The sequence below is a fragment of the Chrysochloris asiatica genome, unplaced genomic scaffold (assembly GCF_000296735.1).
Source record: "Chrysochloris asiatica unplaced genomic scaffold, ChrAsi1.0 scaffold00056, whole genome shotgun sequence".
NCBI lineage: Eukaryota > Metazoa > Chordata > Mammalia > Afrosoricida > Chrysochloridae > Chrysochloris > Chrysochloris asiatica.
In genome coordinates, this window is record NW_006408574.1 from 16,357,947 (window position 1) to 16,367,903 (window position 9,957).

The window sequence follows — 9,957 nt, forward strand, 5'->3', positions numbered from 1 at the left end:
CTCTCGTCTTCCCTCCTTACTCTAGTTTCCTGCCCAGGCTGCCTATTGGACACACTCTGAGAACATGGTAATTTCGTAATGAACATCTTCTAGACTAGATTCCCGTGTAAGAGAATAGGATGGAGAAAGGTAAAGTGAATCTGGAGTGAGAAAGAGAAGGACTTGAACAAACACTTATACTTCTTGCTGTTAAGTACTATTCAAGTTAGTTCCAACTCATAGTGACCTTGTATAGGGTTTCTAAGAAGTGGCTGGTAAGTTTGAACCTCCAACCTTGTGGTTCAAATCAACCTTATGGTTGAGTGCTTGTCCTACAGGGCCAGGACTCCTTAAACTTGTTAAGAGTATGGGAATTTGAATCAGAAGAAATGCCTACCAGGATGTGTGTATATATACCCTAGGCCAATGACTCCCTTGGACAATGCTCAGTATCATCATTTGTACAGTGAAAGCAATAATACCCTCTTCATATTCTTCATAGTTCTTTTTCTAAAAAAAGAATTAAATAGCACGATATATCTAGAGCAGATACTGTTGTTGTGAAATGCTGTTGAGTCAGTTACAACTCATAGTAACCCTGTACAGGGTTTCCGAGGCTGTAAAACTTGGCAGGAGCAGAAAGCCTCATCTTTATCCCGTGGAGTGACTGGTGGGCTCCAACTGTGAACATTGTGGTTAGCAGCCCAGAGCTTATCCTACAGAGCACATTTAACTAAGAACTTAGTACTATTAGCAGTTGTGAGGTCAATTTTCCTCAAAAAAAATAAATAAATAAACAAAAACACATACAGTAGGCAGGCAGAATTCTTAAGCCCTTGTTTTAATTTATTGTTAGGTACCATCGAGTAGACTCCAACTCATAATGACCCTATGCAGAACAGAACCAAACAGAACCAAACACGGCCCAGTTTTGTGTTATTCTCACAACTGTTATTACACTTGATGTTGAGCCTACATCACCTTTGAGGTCTCCCTCTTTTTCACTGAGCCTCCACTTTACCAAGTGGATGTCTTTTCCTAGGGACTGGGCTTTCCTGTTGTTGTTGTGTGCCATCAAAGTCAGTTCCAACCCATAGAGACCATGCATAGGCTTTCCAAGGAGCGGCTGGTAAGCTTGAACCACCAACCTTTGAGTTCAGACCAACTTTGCAGTCTAGCACATTAGGCCACAGAATCAAACCAGGGAGAGATGAAGTCTCACTATCCCGGCTTCTCAGGAGCATTCTGCTTCTACTTCTTCCAACACAAATTTGTTTGTTCTCCTAGAAGTTCCCTGGTACTTTCAATATCCTCCTCCAACACCACACCTCAAATACATCAATTCTTCTATGGTCTTCCTTAGTCACTGTTCAACTTTCATATGCATATGAGGTCACTGAAAATACCATGGATTGAGTCAGGCACACCTTAGTCCTAAAACTGACATCTTTGCTCTTGAACACTTTGAAGAGGTCTTGTACAACAGATTAGCCTAATGCAATACATCCTTTGATTTCTTAACTGCTGTTTCCATGAGTGTATTTTCAAACATTTGCACTCTCCTTTGTACTGTTTCCTCTGCTTGGAAAGATTCTCTCCTCTCCCACCAAACTCTACCTTCCACCCACCTTTACCTAACCAACTCTGACTCTTAGGAAATGACCTGAAAGCTTGCCCTTGCCATGGTACTATGTAACCCATCTTTGGTACCCATCAGTCTACAGTTAGACCTTGACTGTCTTCCTCCATGACTGGAACTCCTCAAGGAAAGGAATGGGCTTTGTCTCACAGTTATATCCTCAAAATGTGGCTTTTGTCCTGTCCTTACTAGATGCCCAATGAACATTCCCAATATAAGTTTGCTACACTATGATAAATGGGTTCCATAATATCTTTCCTTCTAGCCCCAAACAAGCACATGACAACTAGTGCACGATGGGAAGTAATGCTATCATGGAAGAGGAAGAAAACTCAGAGGAGGAAGAGATCCCAAAGGAATATTCAAACAGGGTTTCAAGTTTTACCTGGGCCAGCCTTGCTAAAACACGGACCTCCTTCATCTCAAGGCTGCCAGAACCACTGGTCTTAATGGGTTTCAAGCTGAAAATGACTAACTAATTACAACTATAACCATAAGCCCCTCTTTGTATTGGGTGCCTTTGAGAGATAGACCACTCCGTAGGATTCCAAACATCTTCTCAGTAAGCAACCAAAAGTGTTGCTCCTGTAAGGTTTAAAAATCTAGATTCTGTTTTGTGAACATGTAAGGAATTTACATCACTTGTGAATCTTATCCAGACAAAAGGGTTTGTTTTTATTAAGTGCCGTAGAGTAGATCCTAACCCACAGTGACTCTGTATAGGGATTCCAAGAACCAGCTGGTGAGCTTGAACTGTTACCTTGTGGTTCAAAGCGACTTTTCAGTCAAGTGCATTAATCCAGAATCACACTGTACAAAATGGTATCTAAGACAATTTTATTTTACACCCTTTTCTGTCTCCTTCCCTTTCTCTACCACCAACAAAAAAAATTTTATTGTCATTTGTGTGCCCTTGCAACATCCCCTCTAGCAAATTCAAACAAATAGGAATGTATAATTCTTTTTTTCCACTTAAAAAGGATATTGAATTCTTTGCCCACTGTTATCAACCATGTTTTTTTTTGTTATTGCTTTGTTTTGTGTTTCTTTCACTAAAAGCAACTTAGAGTTTGTTGTGTATATCAATAAACAAATTTGTGTATCACTAAACAAAAAGTCTCCTCATTCTTGAAAGCATCATAGTTTTCTGCTTTCTGATGTTGTGGCTAGCAGTAGAGCACTTATAGTGTCAGATCAGGACTGATAAGCTATAAATTAGTTATCTCCACCACTGATCTTATCTCCTCCACTCTAAAATATTTTGCAATTATTAAGGAAGTTATTTTGAGTAACTTATATATAATAAGTACATAAGAGATAAATCAGTAGAATAAATTTCTAGATGTATGTAGGAAGACTTTGTTGTTATGTGCCGTGAAGTCGGTTCCAACTCACAGCGACCCTGTGCAGGGTTTCCAAGGCTGTAAATCTTTATGGGAGCAGAAAGCCTCATCTTTCTTCTGCGGAACAGCTGGTAGTTTCGAACTGCTGACGCTGAGGTTCGCAGCCTGATTCGTAACCACTACGCTACCAGAGTTCCTTGTAAGGAGACAAGTGAGAAAAATAAGTTTGTAACTTTTACACATTGCCAAATTTTACTCCTTAAGAATCAAGCTAATTTGTGCCCCTACCAACCATAAAAGAAGCCGCAGTAGCGTAGTGGTTACGAGTCAGGCTGCTGACCTCAAGGTCAGCAGTTCGAAACTACCAGCCGTTCCGCAGGAGAAAGATGAAGCTTTCTGTTACAATAAAGATTTACAACCTCAGAAACCCTATGCAGGGTCGCTATGAGTCGGAACCGACTACACAGCACACAACTACCACCACGAAGGGTTTTCATAAATCTGTTTTTTGTGATATTTCTTTTCCTACTCTTGATCATTTAAAAAATTCCACCTTCAATTTAAATCACCTTTCTTAACATATGTGTTATCAAAATGAATAAAGCTATCAGCAAAATATGTTCAGTTTTTTAAAGTGGTTTTCTTCTAAACGTCTTTTCTTGTGGTGATCGCCTATAGTGAAATATCACCTAGAAAGAGGTCCTACAGTGCCCTCTGGTGGCAATCCGTCTTCCCTGCACTGCTAAATGCCTTCAAGACGCTTCCAATGGTAGTGACCCTGTATAGGTTTCCAAGGCTGTTATGTCCTTTTGACAGAAAGCCTTATAGTTTCCTGCAGAGCAGATGGTAGGTTTGAACTACTGACCTGTGGTTAGCAGTCTAGTGCTTATTTGCGTCCCCTTTCCCTGCATTATGTAACTACAGCACAGAAGAAGACAAAGAGATATTTGATCTCCTTTGGGCCTCAAAGAATCACATTAGTGCTTGGAAGTTGTTGGCTGTCCAAGCAGCTGAATTCGTTTCCCTTCTAGCGTTTAAAAAAGGTTCTAGGTTCTGAGGATCAGACTTTAGCCACCTAGTAGACATAACAAACTGTCCCTCATCTGATTATTCAGTAATGCTTGTTAGTAATCTCATACGTGAGCCCTGGATATCCACAGACAAATGTAAAAACCTCCCCTAAAAGCCGAGACTGTAAATTCCAATAAGCCAAGTCCCCCCCCATAAAAAAAAAAAAAAAAAAAGCTAAAGAGGATAGAGAGAAACACTGTAAACTGATGATATATGTTGTTGTTGTTGTTGAGTGCCATCGAGTCGGTCCGACCCATAGCGACCCTGTACAGGGTTTCCGAGGGTGTAAATCTTTACGGGAGTAGAAAGCCTCATCTTTCTCCCGCGGAGCGGCTGGTAGTTTCGAACCGCTGACCTTAAGGTTCGCAGTCCGATTCGTAACCACTACGCTACCAGAGCGGGTATAATAATCAATGTAATGAAACAAGATATATGAATGGTTGAATGTGAAGCTGATGATGTGCCCTGTAAACTTTCACTCAATGCAAAATAAAAACATTTAAATTAATTAATTAATTAATTAATTAATTAAACACCCTTAAAAAAAAAAAAAAAAAAAAAAAAGGTTCTGGGGTACTTTGTCAGACATATGCAGTACAAATTTGCTTCAAAAAGTTAGGTGCCACCTCTTTACGCTAGTAGAAATGGAACACTCAGAATACCATCAACTCAGCCCAGCCTGAAATTCATTCAAATATTCACTCATACCCCTCCGCCCTCCTCAGAAAAATCTAGCCCCATAGATTCTAGTCCATAGATTCTAATTCACAGCGACCACGTATAGGGTTTAGAATCCTGGTGTGGTGCTGTGGGCTAATGCGCTGGACAGCAAAGTCCTTTGTAGCTCAAGGTCAGTGGTTCAAGCTCACCAGCCGCTCCTCGGAAACCCTATGCAGGGTTGTTATGGGTCGGAGCCAACTCGACGGCACCTACCAACAACAACAATGTATAGGGTTTACTAGACTGTACATCTTTACAGGAGCAGAAAACCTCATCTTTCTCCCTCAAAGCAGCCTGTGGGTTTGAACAGCTGACCCTGTGGTTAGCAGATCCGTGTTTATCCTACAGCGTCAGTGCTCCATAAGTATTTTAAATACTATCTGCCACATTCTAGGTGGTTGGATTTTTTTTTTTTCCATTGATAAAGACAGAAATGTCTGATCTCATGGTGCCATATTCTAATTGTGAAAGACAGACAAAAAACGGTAAACATGTAATTAAGGAAACGATTTGCTCTAATAGAAAGTTTAAAGGGATTTGGGAGTAAGGGAGCATACAGCAGTTTTAAATAGAAAAAAGAGGGTTAGATCTTTTAAAGGGGGCAGCATTTGGGTACGGATTTGAGGAGGAGGGGGAATTAAACATATAGCCTTATGACGGGGAATTCTAGAAACTGGAGACAATCTAATACGACATAGTATTCAATGCTTGGTGAATGTAGTGGACATTCTCCACCAAGTCCCTTTGCAGAATTAAAGTTCTCCCAGCTGCTGGGACAGCTACAGCTCTCAATCCATGCAGGAAATTACCCTGGACTGACCAGTATGCATCAGCAAGTTCATACCGAAGGGAAACCTGCACCATGCTGTGTACTGTCAGAACCTAGGCCTGGTATGTCCACCCCAGTGCAGAAGAGCTCCCCTTACCGCTAACCTGAAGTCTGAACTGATACTGGATTGCGGACCTTCTTCTCCAAGTACTCTGTTTTGCTTTCTTTCCTTCTCTTTCAGACGTGGATATAAGAGTGCTGACTATAAACCCCCTGCACGCCAATCTCAGAGTCGGCTTGTTTGAAGAGCACCAAAAGATCCAAGGTGCAATTAATAACAATATACACTATCTGTTAGCTCTTTTCACACATATTTATTGAGTCCTACAATGTATATGAAAGGAGCTCTGGTAGTGTAGTGGTTACGAATCGGGCTGCGAATCACAAGGTCAGCAGTTCGAAACTACCAGCTGTTGCGCGGGAGAAAGATGAGGCTTTCTGCTCCCGTAAAGATTTACAGCCTTGGAAACCCTGTACAGGGTCGCTATGGGTCGGAACCGACTCCACGGCACACACCAACAACAATAAGAAGAACAATGTATATGGGAGTCCTGGTGTGGCGCTGTGGATTAATGCGCCAGACTGAAAAGTCAGTTTGAACTGCAATGTTGGCGGTTCAAGTTCACCAGCTGCTCCTCGGAAACCCTACACAGGGTCGCTATGGGTTGGAACCGACTCGACGGCACTTCACAACAACAACAGTGTATATGACAGCCCTAAATTTGCAGTGTAGAGTGTACTGCTATTGTTACTACCTGTTGTCCAATTGGTTCTGACTCACAGCGATCTTGTATAGGGTTCCCGGGCCTATACAAGAATCTTTACAGGAGTAGAAAGCCTCGTCTTTTTTTCTGTGGAGAGGCTGGGGGACTTGAATTTTCGACCTTGTGGTTAGCAGCTCAATGTGTGACCTACTACCCACCCTCCCACCCCCAGGGCGCCTCAATTTTGGAGTGTATTGTTACTGTTGTTAGGTGCAACCAACTCATAGCAACGCTACGCAAAAGAATAGATCACCACCCAGTCCTGCACCAATCTCACAGTCCTTGCTAAACTTGAACTCACTGTTTCTGCCGCCCTGTCAGTGTATGTCATCAGGCGTCTTCCTCTCTTTCTGTGACCCTCCTTCCACTTTACCAAGCCTGGTATCCTTCTCCAGGGATTGGTCCTTCCTAACAATATTTCCTAATATCAGAGATGAAGTTTGGCCATCTTGACTTCTAAGGAACACTCTGATTGTACTTCTTCCAGTACAGATCTGCTGGTTCTTATGGCAGCCCCCTGGAACTTTTAATGTTCTCCCCCAACATCATAACACAAATGGATCAATTCTTCTACGGTCTTCTTTATTCAACGTCCAACTTTCACATGCATATGAGGTTCGTGAAAATACCATGGTTGGGTCAGACACACCTTAGTCCTGAAACTGACATCTTTGCTCTTGAATATTTAAAGAGCTATTGTGCAGCACATAAAATAGCAGTAATAAAAAACAACAAAAAGGAAATCCCCTGCCTTATGGAACTTACAGTTTTTACTTCAAGTCAATTATGACTCATAGTGACCACAAATGACAAGAGTAGAATGAACCCAAAGTCACCATCATGCCATCTTTGTACCTATAGCCACTGAAAAAAGAAACCCAGTGCCTTCAAGTCCATTTCTACTTAAAGATTTGCAGTCTTGGAAACCTTTGACAGGTATAGATAGGGTTTCCAACTGTAAATCTTGACAAGAGCAAACAGCCTCCTGTCTTCCATGAAGAGTTGGTGGATTAAAACCACTGATCTTGTAGTTAATAGTCCAATGCCTAACCCACAACAACACCAGGACTCTTGATTTCTACATATGTTGTTGTTGTTGTTAAATGCTTCAAACAGGTTCTGACTCTTAGCAATCCTGTATTGGCTTTCCAAGGAGTGACTGGTGAGTTTGAACCACTGACCTTGTGGTCCAATGTTTAGCCTATAACACTACATTTGTGGTTTTTGTTCATGCCATCAAGTTGCCTCTGATCCATGAGGCTTATTCAGTATGATGTATAGACTTCTTTGTTTTTTGTTTGGTTTGGTTTTGAAAGGAAAGAGGTATTTTTAGATAGCAGGACTAGAGATTACACATGAACTACAAGTAAATCTTTTACAATATTAATCCAACATTTTTTTTAAACTGATACTTTATTGAGTATTTACATAATATGATTGGTTCTCATTTGACAAATTTCTATACAAATTGCTCAGTGACATTAGTTATATTTAGTGCATTGTGTCTATATTCTCTTTCATTATATTCTGCTTTTTCCTTCTCAGTTCTCTAATGTATATAGGGAGTCCTGGTGTGGCGCTGTGGGTTAATGTGCCAGACTGCAAAGCTGTTTGAACTGCAAGGTCAGTGGTTCAAGCTCACCAGCTGTTCCTTGGAAACCCTATACAGGGTCACTATGGGTCGGGACCGACTCAACGGCACTTGACAACAACAATGTATAAATCTTGATATGAATAATCAGTCAGTTTTCAACAGGTACCTTGAATGTCATGATAAACGTGAGGTATTTCTATCCTTTGCTAGTTACAGCATGAGGTATTTAACATGTGCTCTACAGATAATAGTAAAACCACAAAATACCATGGCATGTAGGGAGAGAGTAGACAAGTTAGATTTTTAATTCTGATTCTTAGTTCTGAGAACTAAAATTCTTGAAATTCACACTGTTCTAATGTTTCATCTTCCAAAAGAACTTTTCTGCTTGTAACATATGTGAAACTAAATAACCAATTTATCTTTGCAAATAATGAGATCTGAGCAACTTACGTATTGAGGTTGTTATATTAAATTGGCCACTGCTGAGAGCCTTGAATTTTTTCTTAAGTTATTTCAACTTGAGAAACGCTGAGCGTGTTCCTTTTGGTTCCCTTTTGGCTAACGCCAGGCCTTTACACATTTCATTATAATACTTGACTTGTCTTCTTAAGCCGTCTTAGAAATTTTCTGTTCAGCTCTTGTACTTCACCATTTCTTCCATTAACTTTAGCTACTGTACGTTCCATAACACGTTTGAGAAACTCTTCTAATTTCCTCTTTGGTCTTTTCTTTCTGCCCTGTCTTTCTATTTGGCCTTTTTAACCAACTTGGGAGTCTTCAGAACGAAACACTGTTGTAAGTTGGGGAGCACCTATAGTTCCATAGAAATTATAGTATATTGGGCAGAAGGAAACAATGTCTCAGAAGGAGATCTAGGCAAATTCTGTTGTTATTGTTACTTGCTGTCATGTCAGCTCCAATTCAAGGGACCAGTGTTGCCTGGTGCTAAGACATTTGTCATATGCTAGAGTTCCCTACTGTGACTATAGTGTCAATCCATCTCCTTGAGGATTTTCTTCATGTTTGCTGACGCTGTCTAGTAACTGGTCATTCCTGATGGCAGGTCTAAGGGAGTTGAGTTGAAGGCTCACCACCCGCAATTACAAAATCGGCTACTTTGACTCTTCAGAGCAGAAGCATTTTTTTTTTTTTTTTTTTAATGTGATGATAAAAATGCAAACCATTCAACTCTCAAACACCATGAAACCAATCTTCAAAGGACTGGACATACAAAAGGCATGTCAGGAATTTGTGAATGGTGAACTAATGCTATGGCAAAAGAAAACCACTCTGTGGTTCAGGGTTATTTAAAGAAAGTCATTAGACATGGGACAGTGATTAAAACAAGACACTAACAACAACCCAGTAATCAAATCATAGGGACGTGTGAGGGAAAGTAAAGGCAATCATTCAAGAAGAATATTGTTGTTGTTATTATCAAGTGCCATCGAGTCACTTCTGACTCATAGTGACCCTGTAAAGGTTTCTGAGCAGCAGTTGGTGAGCTTGAACCACTGGCTTTGCAGTTCAAACAACCTTGCAGTCCAGCACATTAACACACAAGAAGAGTATTCCTAGTGAAACAAATGGATTCCTACATGTTCCGGTTGAAGGCCCGGTTGTGCTGCAGGATAAGATCTAGACTGCTAACCTCAAGGTCGGTGGTTCAAGCCCATCAACTACTACATGGGAGAAAGATGAGGCTGTTTGCTCTTATACAGATTTAGGAACCCGAAGGGTTGCTATAAGGAGCTCTGGTATCATAGCAGTTATGAGTCGAGCTGCTATCCTCAAGGTCAGCAGTTCGAAACTACCAGCTGTTCCATGGGAGAAAGATGAGGCTTTCTGCTCCCGTAAAGACTTACAGCCTCAAAAACCCTGTACAGGGTCACTAGGAGTTGGAACCGACTCCACAGCACATAACAACAACAACAACAAGGGTTGCTATAAGTCTGAATGGATTCGATTGCAGTGGGTTCTATGGCCAGGTAAAAATGTCTTTCGTTGTTCTTAAG